This window comes from Amblyomma americanum, chromosome 10, assembly GCF_052857255.1.
Source record: "Amblyomma americanum isolate KBUSLIRL-KWMA chromosome 10, ASM5285725v1, whole genome shotgun sequence".
Lineage (NCBI taxonomy): Eukaryota > Metazoa > Arthropoda > Arachnida > Ixodida > Ixodidae > Amblyomma > Amblyomma americanum.
In genome coordinates this window covers 29714060-29727233 of record NC_135506.1, presented here as the reverse complement: position 1 = coordinate 29727233, position 13174 = coordinate 29714060, and the positions used below count along the sequence as shown (strand labels likewise).

Below are 13174 nucleotides of genomic sequence, written 5' to 3'. Positions count from 1 at the left end.
TCTGATCTGGTAACGTTACTTTCCTACAGTCAATTGGAATGCAGCGGTCTGGTGACGTCACTGCAAGCCAGTCAACGTATTTTGATTCCTACGACCCATTTTCTTGCGATATGGCTTCTAATCCTGTCGTGTTAATAAACGCGCTGCTCTAATAAATGGCTACCTCAGCTGCATGTTAGCGCCTGTACTTAAAAACACAGCCTGCCACCTCGCATAAATACATATTGCAGAGAATACCAAACAATTTATTACCGGCTGCCTTCGCTTCTGACTACTATGTGTTTTACAAAGCAATATGTCTGAGCAGTGCTTAAAGTAAACCTTGTCTTTGAGCTCAAGTACAGCAACAGCGTTTGTGTCAACTGTTCTTAGCGCTACGCCTTCAGACATCGCCATGTTATTGCTAAATAAGAAAGCCGTAGCTGCGTTTGAATAAATAATTTCATGTCGTCGTTTCTGGCGATTCCGTGTACTTCTTTTTTTGAGAAAACATGATCGCCATATAAATTATTTCCTTCCTTTTTGACTGCTTGATCATTGAGTAAATTATCCGCTTATGCTCCACACTTCTAGTGACTCGATTACCGTGTACGCCGACGAATGAACTAATTATGTTTTAGGTAATCATTTGATTACACAGTTATTATGTTTTTAATTCGTTTTCTGGGAAAGGAAATGGCGCAGTATCTGTCTCATATATCGTTGGACACCTGTACCGTGCCGTAAGGGAATGGATAAATGAGGTAGTGAAAGAAGGAAGAACGAGGTGCCGTAGTGGAGGGCTCCGGAATAATTTCGACCACCTGGGGATCTTTAACGTGCACTGACATCGCACAGCACACGGGCGCCTTAGCGTTTTTCCTCCATAAAAACGCAGCCGCCGCGGTCGGGATCGAGCCCGGGAACTCCGGATCAGTAGTCGAGCGCCCTAACCACTGAGCCACCGCCGCGGGTAAAGTTATTATGGTTAAGTAGCCTTTTTAGGATGATGGACAGCTAAAGTTCGTCCCCATTCCTCGTGGGTTGAATATAGCGCAAGCATCATCAGAGCACCTCATGAACAAAAAAAGGCTCTAACACACGTGTCTCAACTGCATTATTTTTTCCTCACTTCCTGTTTTGTGCACATGAGGTCAATTTTCCGCGGACCTTCCTTCACCAAAAAAAAAAAAATGTTGTGCTCAGTGTTCGATCACACAAAGTGGCTCGCGCAGGCAGTTTGTTTTGTATCTACTTTCTCAGCATCGCTTTCCTTGTACGTAAAAATTCTTAATAGATTTTTGCGTGCCAGAACCGACAGGCGCTCTCTGAGAGAAACTGTAGACTACTGCTGTTCAATTTAAAGCACATGAAACTCTACACGTCCACCTAAATCTCCGCTCACGAGCGTTTTTAATTGGGCATTCATTAAAATGCGGTCGCCGCGTCCTGATATCGAACCCATGACCTCGTGCTCAAAAGCAAAGCGGTATAGGTACTGAGAAACCTTACTGGGTGAGTAACACATAGTCTCAAGGTTGCCGAAGCAGCAACAGAACAGCAAAGAAAGAAGACGTCACATGTGCTGTGATGTCTTGTGACGTCTCAGTGTAAGTTCCACACGACTTCGATTTCATTTCAAGCGGTTTAACGTCCCAAAGTGACTCAAGCTATGAGGGACACCGTTGTGGAGGGCTCCGGATAATTTCGACCACCTGTGGTCCTTTAACGCACGCTGACGTCGCACAGCACGCGGGCCTCTAGCATTTCACCTCAATCAAAATTCGACCGCATCGTCCGGGATCGAACCCGCGTCTTTCGAGTCAGCAGCTGAGCACCACAATCGCTGAGCCACCACGGCGGCGCCCATATGACTTTGATAAAGCGGGCAACGTTTCACTTCAAATGACGTGCTGAGTTTAAAGAATAGTTGGACCCGCCGCGGTGGCTCAGTGGTTAGGGCGCTCGACTACTGATCCGGAGTTCCCGGGCTCGAACCCGACCGCGGCTGCTGCGTTTTTATGGAGGAAAAACGCCAAGGCGCCCGTGTGCTGTGCGATGTCAGTGCACGTTAAAGATCCCCAGGTGGTCGAAATTATTCCGGAGCCCTCCACTACGGCACCTCCTTCCTTTCTTCTTTCACTCCCTTCCTTATCCCTTCCCTTCCGGCGCGGTTCAGGTGTCCAACGATATATCAGACAGATACTGCGCCATTTCCTTTCCCCAAAAACCAATTATTATTATTATTATTCTCACGAGCGCCTTGGTCTATTGACCATTGATTGAGGAAACTGCAAAAAGTCAGCAGTTCCAGAAATAAACGGTACCAACGCGTGTTAATTGTTTAAGGAGTTTTTGCCTCTCCGTGATGCAATAGGAAATGCAAGGTGCTTGAGTCTCTTCCGAGCGCTGAGAGCAACGCGCATCCTATTTCGCTGCTATGCGCTGTTTTTAATGTAGGCCGCACCTGGCGTCCAGTTCTCTCTGACAGAGCAGCAGTGTTCTATTTCTTGTTACTTCCAGCACATGCCAACGTAGCGCGTAGATCAGTAAACATGTTTTCCCGCTGCAAAAAGGGCTGGTACATGCCTGCGGCCATACAGCGCGAAAGGCAACGTGCTGTCAATAAAGTGCGGCTGCCCTTGCGTCAGAGCGCGCGTGATGCGACAGCAACGACTCCAAAACAATCCATCTCGTGCTGTCAGTTTTCACAACGTAAAAGACGGAGGCGCCCCCTACAAGTTTTTGGCGACATCTATCGGAGAGTAACTAAAGCTCTTGAGCAGCTCTGAGGAGGCCTTTTTCCCTGCCATTGGTGATTGGGCGCCACCTACAGCTTTTGGCGGCACCTATTGGAGAACTAAAGGTCCTGAGCAGCTCTAAGGCGGCCTTTTTTCGTGCCATTGGTGGCTGGGCGTCACTTACAACTTCTGGCGACATCTATCGGAGACGAACTACAGCCATTGAGCAAGCGGCCTACATATTTCCCTGCCATTGGTGACTGCAGAACTTCTGGACTTACAAAGTTCGGCCAATTAACGGGTGGGCTTGTTCGTGGAGAGTTTCGTAGCTATATTAAACTTATATTATCAATCTATTTCCCTTCACAGAGGGCGTGGAACTAGTGAGTTGGAGTCACTTCGTAGTTAGAATTCACACAAGGACGTGCTTCTCCATTCGCTCTGAATTAAAAGTACTAAATTTTTATTCCGCTGCTACAAAACCCCAAAGTTTCGCTTTCGCCGATCATCGTGTTTTCGAAGCCTCTGGAACTATGGTACACCGGGTTGTGCGCAGCGTTTCCGCAGGGTTGATGGCCAAGTATGCAAAACACTTTATGACGAAACTCTCCACGAAACAGCGGCATATATAACCGATAGTGTAACACCCACCAACCAACTGGTGCCTCTTGTGGAACTGATTGTTCAGTGATTGCTTTAATTGCGTGTAACTTGCCATAACCTTGCCATAACCAGCAAAACAATGGCTAAAACGTGCAAGCGCACTTCATTCGCGTCTGGCCTAACCATGCTGAAATCGCCTACCATTTTTTCCCGCTCCAGTGTAAGCCCTGTAGCCGGTAACTTGATTGGTTTATGGGGGTTTAACGTCCCAAAGCGACTCAGGCTATGAGGGACGCCGTAGTGAAGGGCTCCGGAAATATCGACCACCTGGGGTTCTTTGACGTGCACTGACATCGCAGAGTGCACAGGAGTCTAGAATTTCGCCTCCATCGAAATTCGACCGCCGCGGCCGGGATCGAACCCGCATCTTTCGGGCCAGCAGTCGAGCGCCGTAACCACTCAGCCACCGCGGCTGCTAGCCGGTAACTTGAGTATGTGTGAATCAAGGCGCACCAGCCGCGGTGGCTCAGTGGTTAAGGAGTTCCTCTACTGAGGCAGAGTTCCCGGGTTCCATCCCGACCGCGGCGGCCGCGTTTCGATGGAGGCGAAACGCAAAAGGCGCCCGTGTGCTTTGCGATGTCAGTGCGCGTAAAATATTATCAGGTGGTCGAAATTACTCCGGAGCCTTCCACTACGGTACCGCTTTCTTCATTTCTTCTTTTCATTCTCTCCTTTATCTCTTCCCTTGAGGCGCGGTTCGGATGCCCACCGAGATATGTAAGACAGATACTGCGCCATTTCCTTTACCCAGAAAGCAATTTTCATATCATTTTCTAAGACGTCATCCAGCGTCGTGATTGGTCAGTCATGAACTTAGTACGGACACCGCAACTATTCGAAACACATAAACGCAGCCCTCTATATGCCATGTAGTCGCACTTTCAGATTCTAGCTACCCGCTTATCGTCAGCGCATGCATAAAGACTGCCAAAAACACGCTTCATGTGGCACATTAGACTCCGAGGGAACTAGATATATAGGAGCACGGTGTCAGGGATTTCACGCGTTTGTCTACACTGCCCCTAAAAAGCATTGGCCTGCCATCATTTGCCTGCATCCCTACAAGAACGCCAAGGAGCTAGTCTGTTGTGTGTTTTCCACTCCTGCTAGGGCCATATTTTGGCCTGCAGTGTCTGATAAATAAATTAATTATTTAAAGAAGACAGTGCGTCTTCACAGGCGCGACTTCCAGCAGGTGCGCAGAACCTTTCTCAACTAAATATTTCATAATAAGCTGCCACTGTTTCCTTAGTGGCTGTCAAGATCAGTTTGTCTTCTTGCAGACTGTAACTATTGGCCAACCATTGACACCTATTATTGACAACCATTGACACCAACTATTGACACCTGAATATTACTGAGGAGCTCTGTCACTAAAACAGAAGCTTCGTGCTGTTGTTGCAGTCCCTGCTGGTCTCTTGTAATTCTTCGGGTTGCTGGCCAAAAATGAGCACCTGTTATATCTACGGATAACGGTCCTACGACGTAGCCCTCGCCATGAATACCGTCAAAGACACCAGACTCTTGCCAAGGTGACCACCGGTCAGCTCCCGCTGTAGTTTGATCACTCTTCCGTTCAGCTGTTGTTGTTGAGGAGGAGTTTTTATGGTTCAGATGCATGCAGTCTCCATACAGATGCAGTGAAATTGTGAAGGAGGCGGAGAGCTAAGATGTGGATGCACTTTTTAAATGAACCTGGATTACTCGAAGATAGTCTGGAATTCCCCGTCGCGCTTTGCCACACAGCGCCGTGCTATGGCATCTAAAGATTCGTAAACGTAATCTTATCTACTTCAGCGCCCATCGCCAAGTTATGCATGTTCCCCTGCACCGGCAACTCAGGGAAAAAGCAGCAGCAAATGTTGAAACAAATGCGTTTTGAAATTGTATTTACCTTTGCGTTACACGGACGTAGATGGTCCAGAGTATCCTTGTCTGTCCACCCGCTCCGCGAAGCGAAATGACACCAGCGCGCCGGCAGAATGCGTTCTTTGAAAGGGCACCGAATCTGACAGGTGAAGCTATGCAGTGGGACGCTGTGAAACGCAGCCGCAGCTGGGTCGTGATGTGCGTCGCTCACCTAAATCAACGGCGTCATACGTCGTAGCTCGAGTCACATGAGTTGGCCTTTTCCGCGGTCCGCTATGTGTCGTTTCCAAACGCGAGCAGGTTAAAAACACGGAAGGTAAAAATTGGGTAGATTCTATGAAAAAGGAGCATAGTGTAGAACTATATCGATACTAGAAAAGGCAGATCAGGAAGGAAGCGTTTTATGATAACTCAAGAGGCAGTACCCTACTCTTTGAAGCTAGGTCAGGGTGTCTTAGAACGCGCTGTTGCAAAAAGAAATTTAACGAAGATGACACATGTGCTGTGTGCGGTAAATCGGCAGAAAAAAAAAACAGAACACCTCATACTGAAATGTGCTGGTATCCATCCCGATGTCGGTGCAGGCACAGTGACTCTGCCTGAGCCGCCGCCGTGGCTGAGTGGTTATGGCGCTCGACTGCTGGCCCGAAAGACGCGGGCTAGATCCTGGCTGCGGCGGTCGAATTTCGGTGGAGGCGAAATTCTAGAGGACCGCGTACTGTGCGATGTCAGTGCACGTTAAAGAACCTCAGGTGGTCGAAATTTTCGGAGCCCTTCACTACGGCGTCTCTCCTAGCCTGAGTCGCATTGGGACGTTAAACCCCCATAAACCAAACTCTTGCTGATCGCGAGGCCCCCTGGTTCAGAGATAACAATAGTCATGTAAATAAATCTGCGGTGGAAATTAGCAAAAAGCGATTGAAAGATTGGTGGCTCAAAAGCAGAGAAGTGACATAAGGTTTAAAGTGTAGGAAGATGCATTTAAAGAAAATGACGAATTTTATGAACTTACAACACAGTTAAACAAAAATAAAGAAAAAAAACTGAGCTTGGCGGCAACTGCCATCACCCCGTGTACAAGAGGACGCTCCACCTTCAATCAACCCATCCATATTGCGGTGAAAAAAGCGTAGTTGCGTGCATTTTAATGGTGTCTTCGACTGGTCGCTCCCGCGATCCGGTTTGGATCTGGCAGAGTGGGAGCCGCTCTCGCTCCGAGCGCATAGCGAGACTGGTCAAGCCGAATGGTCTGCGAATTCTTAGAGCGGAAGCGCAGGAGGCAGAAGGGGGCCGTCACTTCCGGAACCCCGCCGCGGCACCGCTGGTGTCAACACTCAACAGTAGCCGCACGTGGTCGCACTCAGTCTGCGTCGCAGTCGCCGCTTCTGCTTCACGTGTACCTGTCGCTACTTCGGCTGTCAGTCTCCGGCAAAAATGAGCGCCCCATGGGACCATTCTGGATATACTTCACCAGCCGAAGTCGTGTTGACTACAATGATCTACGGTAAGTCGGGCCTTATTTCTCTTCCGGACGAACAACGCGCTTCCGCGCCTTTTCGCAGCGGCGTTGTTTTGAGGGCTGTGGAAGTTTCCAGCGACGTACGACGCCGAAAGCAGCATTGTGGTTCTTTCCTAATATCGTGCGCGTTGGCGTGCGATTTCTAGTGTAAAAAAAAATGGACAATAACTTTTGCTATGGTGTGACTGTTTCCAACTTTGCGTTTTTTCCTTCCCTCGTGCTCCGTGCGTACGCACTGCACATTTTGTAGCAGCTCACGGAGGACGCTTGTGCACGTCTATTCCTAGCCTTACCATCTTCAGACAAACTTCAGTGCAATCTGTCTGCCCGGGAATGAATAATGGTCTTTGGTCGGCCGTTGGAATAAGCCTTCACCAATAACACTACTGGCGCGGCAGATAATTTTCTTCACGTGGCCAGCAGAAATGCGTAATCAACGTATGAAGTCCGTGTTCATAACACCCGTGTCAACTGCATGTCTAGCATCCTGCACTTACCTCGCGTGTCGCTACACAGCACACTCCCCGGGGTTTCAGCAGTGTGTGTCTGCGTGAAGCCTCTGAGTAAAAAGCGTAACTGGGTTGGCGGACACCTGAATCGTTCTGCGAGTAAACGGTGACGTCTACCTGCAAAACTGAGGCAGTTATGCGCCTTTCTTTTTCTCAAAAACAGCGCAAAGTTTAGACCCCTTTCATTTTGAGGAAAGGAAGGCCGTATAACTGGCTATCTGTGTCAGTGTGCCTAAAGAAATTAACGTGCTTTCGCGCAATATTTTGGGCTTGACAATGCTAAACTGCCAGTCATTTTTTTTTATTTTGATGTTTTCTCTATGCAGAGGAGGAAGACCATACAATGCCTGAAGTTATGGACTCTTCAAAGAAGCCGAACGAAACTGCGGTGTCAATTGGTTAGTTTAGATACTAACTTTCCTGAATGCATGTTAATACCATAGCAATTCAGATGCAGTTGGCAAACCTGAGTTAGCTACCCTGCATGCATCAAATCAATTCGTCTTTCTTCCACTGTTATGCTTTAATGGTGAAGCTGCATGCTTATTTTTATGTACCCACAAAGAGGATGCCTTCATTTTACCTGGTGTGGTGAATATGCCTGAAAAAAAAAAATGAATGTAGAGAGCATGTATGCAATAATATATATCTGTTTGGTCATGCTTGAAAGTTTCACCTAGAGTTAAACAACATACATAATAAAGGTCTTAATAAAGATAAATTTCCAGGTATAATGTATATTTAAACCAAATAAACAACACTCAAACTTAATTGTGAGACTGAATTCAAAAATGCCTAGAGAAGCTTGTTTCACCTATTTCTTTTCAAACGCAGCTTCATGGAATGAACGCCAAACAAAGCTGCTTCTGGACTACTATGCACGCTATGCCAGAGACGTGGGCCCACTCAAGAAATTTCGCAGCAAGCGAGCTATGTTCGAGCAAATTGCCTGCGATATGTTCGGCATTCTCGGCATTCATCGCACTGCTGTGCAGTGCGAAACACGCTTCAAGACAGTGTCAAAGCGGAAGAGGAACGAAGAGAAGCACAATAATACATCAGGAAATTCCCGCTGCCGCGTGGAATATGAGCAAGAGTTTGATGCCATAAAGGCTATAGATGACAGCTTGGAGCCGGAAGTCTTGCGCGGTGTGGACACCGTGAGGTATAAGAAAGCGTCGACTTGTAAAGCAAGTCCTCGACCATCAACCAGCGCAGACGTCCAGGAAAACTCGGAGTTCAGTGGTGATACCCTGTCTTTGATATCATCAGGGGGAGACTGTTCATTTGAAGCCGGTACAGATTCGCAGGACGAAGAGCCCAAGAAAAAAAGAGCCGACCGGAGGTTGCGCCCAAGCAACTCTAGAATGCAACACCTGCAGTTGTTCTTTGACGAAATGAACAAACTGCACAGGGAGAAAGAGAAAAAAAAGGAAGATAGAGAACAAAGGAAGGAGCAAAGGCATCAGGAGCTGCTAAAAGCTCATTCCGAGCATATGGCACTTTTGAAAACTCTAGCAGAAAAGGAGTAGCATCCAGAACTTGGTTTGAGGTGTACAGCCCCTGTCAAAAGAATATACCCCAAGGGGTTTGCTTTTAAGCTATTCAGTTGGGATCCCTAGCGCATTATTTGAGGAGACTGGCCTCCCTAACGCCGAGCGAGAAGCTGTATAACACTAGACAACACTCCCCGTGGCAGACTAAAACTCCAAGAACAAACTACGGATTACAAATGATTGCCTTCCAGTTGCCTAAACACCTAAACACATTACATCATAAAAATATTGACATAATTAGTTCGCCGATCCGTGACCTTTGTAAACATTTCCTGTGCTTCAAAAATTAGTCTGCTTTTATAATCTTTTCATTTTTCCTTTTTATTCAGTGTTTGCATCAAAAGTTTGTAGTACTAATTTTGTTATTGTGATACTGTTGCACAATATGTATTCTTTGTTCCGCTGATGCCTTTGTATATGTAGGGGCCGAGGGCTCGTCAAGCCTTGCTGGCTTTTTTCCTCGGCCCTTTTCATCGTTGTGATGAATAAATCTCTATTATTATTATTATTATTATTATCTAGCAGTCCAAAGCTTGGGAGGACTGAGGACATGAAGCCATACCTTTTTTTGAGAGGTTATGGTCACTGAGGATGCATACAGGATGCCTCACAAGCAAACCCCCTTGGGCCGAATACTTTTGACGGGAGGTACATCTCCCGTCAAAACTGATTCTAATTTATTTACACACTTTTTCTAGCATGCAATAAATGTCTGCTCTGATCTCATTTTTCATACAATCGAAGCATGTCATTTGTAAAACGATTTGACAAGTAGTAGTAGTAAATGGTTTATTAAAATAATAATAAAAAGGAAGGAAAAGATTTTCGCTAGCCCCGGCATCTGCCATCAATACTGAAGCACCCGAGCTGGGGCAGCAGAAGTAAAGGATAGCAGGCCGAATGGAGAAATTAAATGAAAGAGGTGAGGGGACAGGAAGAGAGGATAAGGAGAAGACTTAGTATATACAAAAACTATTTATACAATAATATGTACAGGTTGCATGCGTCGTGAGTTCATGATGAAGCAAACTTGACAAGAAGAAAAACATTTGATGTGCAATAAATGTTTCTACAACAAAAACTTGATCTCTGTGAATGCAGCTTATAGGTTCTCGGCCAAGGAATTTCTCTTCAATTCGCCCAATCGGCGAAGAGCGCCTTCGCTTTCGGACACAGGCTGTCGACTTGCCCTTACCTCTGCTAGGCTGAGCCTGTTGTGAAGGGCAGCATCAATTCTTCTTTCTTTTCTCTCATCATCTGTCAGCAAATCATTGACGTCAAAGTCACCTCCATCCAAGCATATGTTATGGAGCACACAGCATGCTATGACGAACTTTGTTATTTTGTCTACAGTTGTAAACTCAACGTAGCGAAGCTGCCGAAACCTTTGCTTCAGCATTCCAAAAGCATTTTCAATGATCACCCTTGTAGTTGCATGGCACTGGTTGTAATTAGTTTTGGCTGCTGTCATCGGCCCGTAGTGCTTGAATGGCGTCAACAAGTGCTCTCTAATGGGATAAGCGGCATCACCTAAAATGTGGAATTTGTTGACTTCGCACAGTGTAGGCAAGTCTTCGTGCACCGGAGACAGCCTCAACACTCGTGCATCATGCACTTTGCTTGGTGGCCCGGTAAACACATCCATGAATTTTCCTCTTGCATCGCATATTCCTTGCATAGTTATTGACACCTGATCATGTCTATTTATGTAAGTAGACCTGATCTTGTTGCTAGGGCACCGTATTGGTATGTAGGTCCCATCAATACATCCAATGACATTTGGAAAGCCTGCAAGCTGGAAAAGACGAGACAGCAACAGTTACAATGGGAAAGCCAGGACCTTCACCGTGGTTGGTCAATGAAACTGCTCAAGCATGGTGGTATAACTCTGTGGCAAATGGGGGAATTTAGTTACATGACAGCAGTGTGCAAGCTTAGGCAAAACCAACCGGTAACTAGTTTTTGCTTCTGAGCATTTTCTATTTGCCTCAGTTTTACATGTAAGAAAGGAGCATTCTTCAGCATGCTTAAGTCAAAAGCTAGAAAATTTAATGCATGAAATGCTTCAACATTTAAACATGTGCATTGTTTACACTGCATTAAGCCCAAGGATCATGAACATGGCATTGGTGAAATCAGTTATTCAAAGTTTAACAGTAGGCTAAGAGGGATTTAAACACTCACTTTCCGGAAATCTTCAGCCAACCTGTCCTTATCTGATGAAAAGTGAATCACATTCGAAGCGATGTGGCACAGAAAATCCAGGACCCTATTTATGACCACTAGCTGGGTTGACTCTGCCATGTTGAACAGGACAGAACACTCTCGCATCGATGCCTTGTTGGCAGCATACCTGTTAAATAAATACAGTAATTATAATTTACCAAACCAGCAGTCACTATCAAACACTCTTGCAGTTACATGATGAATAGAATTCATGATAATTTAGTAGAGCTATTCTGAGCAAGCCTTGCTACATTTATTGTCTTTAAAAATTTGTTCATAGCATGTCCTTGTGTGCCAAATAAAAACATGCTGGGATCTAATAAGAGGTATCATCGATTTCTTTTTCCTCAGCACTCTTTTCAAGTGCATACAATACAACAATTTTATAGAAGTAACCAAGGCTCAATTTTAGAACGCGTGCTGTAGAAAGAAAAAAAAAAGAAGTGGAAACATGCTGAGGGAGCTTTGAGCTCAAGTCAAGCTGCCGTTCCTTCGGGCAGTTTTTACCCAGCAACCACCTCTTTGATGGAAATAAACTCTATTATTATTATACTATAATTAAGCACATATTCAACTGGAAGAAACTATAGCAAACGTGAGTACGACATGAAAACATTAGTGAGATTGCATATCTTGTTTTGCATCCACAAACAGTCACACAGCTAAGAAAAATTTTTCATCTATCACGCGCAGTATTCGCATCCCCACCAAACGTTTCTCATTTTCTTGGTGCTTAAAATGAAGCTCACCAGACAAAGGAAAGAATGTGTTCCTCTGGCGTCTTTGCCGGAGAACCGCCGTGGTGTCTATTCGACGGGAAACATTCAGATTCCTCGAACATCGCAATGAGGTCATAGCATGCCTGGCGTCTCAGGCGGAAATTCCTGCGGAACTGTAAAACATCATTACTCATCGGACCATACTCGCGCATAAACACTTACCTCTTCTCCGGAGTAGTGTTTCACCACTGTGCAGACATAGTCAGCAACCTTCGGCACACACAGTGGCACGCTGAAGATTTCTTTAAACATCGCCTTGTAGACAGCACTGTCGTCCTCGTCTGAGCTGCTGCTGGAATCGCTGTTGTTATGTGCTAGATGTGACAGCAACACAGACGGCATTCCAAGCGTAGTTAACCGGCGCCTCTTGGACATTTTTTTTGTTTCACACAGCGCGGCCCACGCAAAACACAACTCAGCAAGGACGCTACAAATGCGTGACTACACCAAAAGCCGACACTTGCTTCTGCCTACGAGTAGGGAACGCCGCGGTTAACTCGCACCGCTTCCGCGACGTAGCGGAAGTGCCTCTGTCACGTGAACACATCTCGGAGCCGCTCCGACTTTTTTCTCGGAGCGCGTCAGAGCGCTCTGAGCTGGAGGCGAGCGCTCAGAAACAACCAGCCGAATGTAGTCAGAGCGCCCGGTTTCGACCAGCCGAATGTGCGGCCGCCTCTCAGAGCGCTCTAGAGCGATCTAAAGCGACCAGTCGAAGACACCATAAGTTAATCGCTTACAGACTGCCCGAGCGAAGTTCGTTTCGAATATTTTAACGCCTAAAGCTCGTACGTATCAGGAGAGACCATAATCAGCACTTTCAGAATAATTTAGTTTCTACCGTTACATTCTCAGTCTCAGACTGTGCAGCCCGAGAAGTGAATGGCTTGAAACCCTTTCGCATTGCTAAACTTTCTACAAACAGCAGCGCACATGGTTTCACTTTGAGATTTGAAAATCTGACCCTCTCGGCTCAAATCACTCCGTAATTGAGGTTTGATAGGTTGGTCACAGTGTCACGAATTCGTTGCGATCCCTTCGGTTGATTTTACAAGAACCAGTGAGTTGCACGTGGCAGCTTGTCACGTGACTACCGTAAGCGGAGCGAAAGGCGTAAAAACATGCACTGCCTGTGATGGCTATTTCACTGAGTGCTGCAGCAGTATGCATATTGCGGGCTTTCACGTTCCCCATATGAAAGACGCTGTTTCAATACTGCATTTTGAAATGTTCCGAGCATTTTTAATCGTAACTTATTTTTAAAAGCGATACTAAATATTTCGATCATTAGGGTGTTTCTAGTTACTGTTGTGGAATTGAGGGGCGTGAGTACCAC

General features: G+C 46.2%; 1 protein-coding gene across 1 annotated transcript in view; it reads right to left on the bottom strand.

Moving 5' to 3' along the window:
- LOC144107935 (ATP-binding cassette sub-family C member 3-like) overlaps positions 1–5404 on the bottom strand; it is a 66673-nt gene extending 61269 nt beyond the window's left edge. Inside the window, exon 1 of the mRNA XM_077641173.1 lies at positions 5278–5404. The gene's annotated coding sequence lies outside the window, so the exon portion shown is untranslated. The remainder of the gene's footprint in view (positions 1–5277) is intronic.
- Between the last annotated feature and the right edge of the window lie 7770 nt (positions 5405–13174).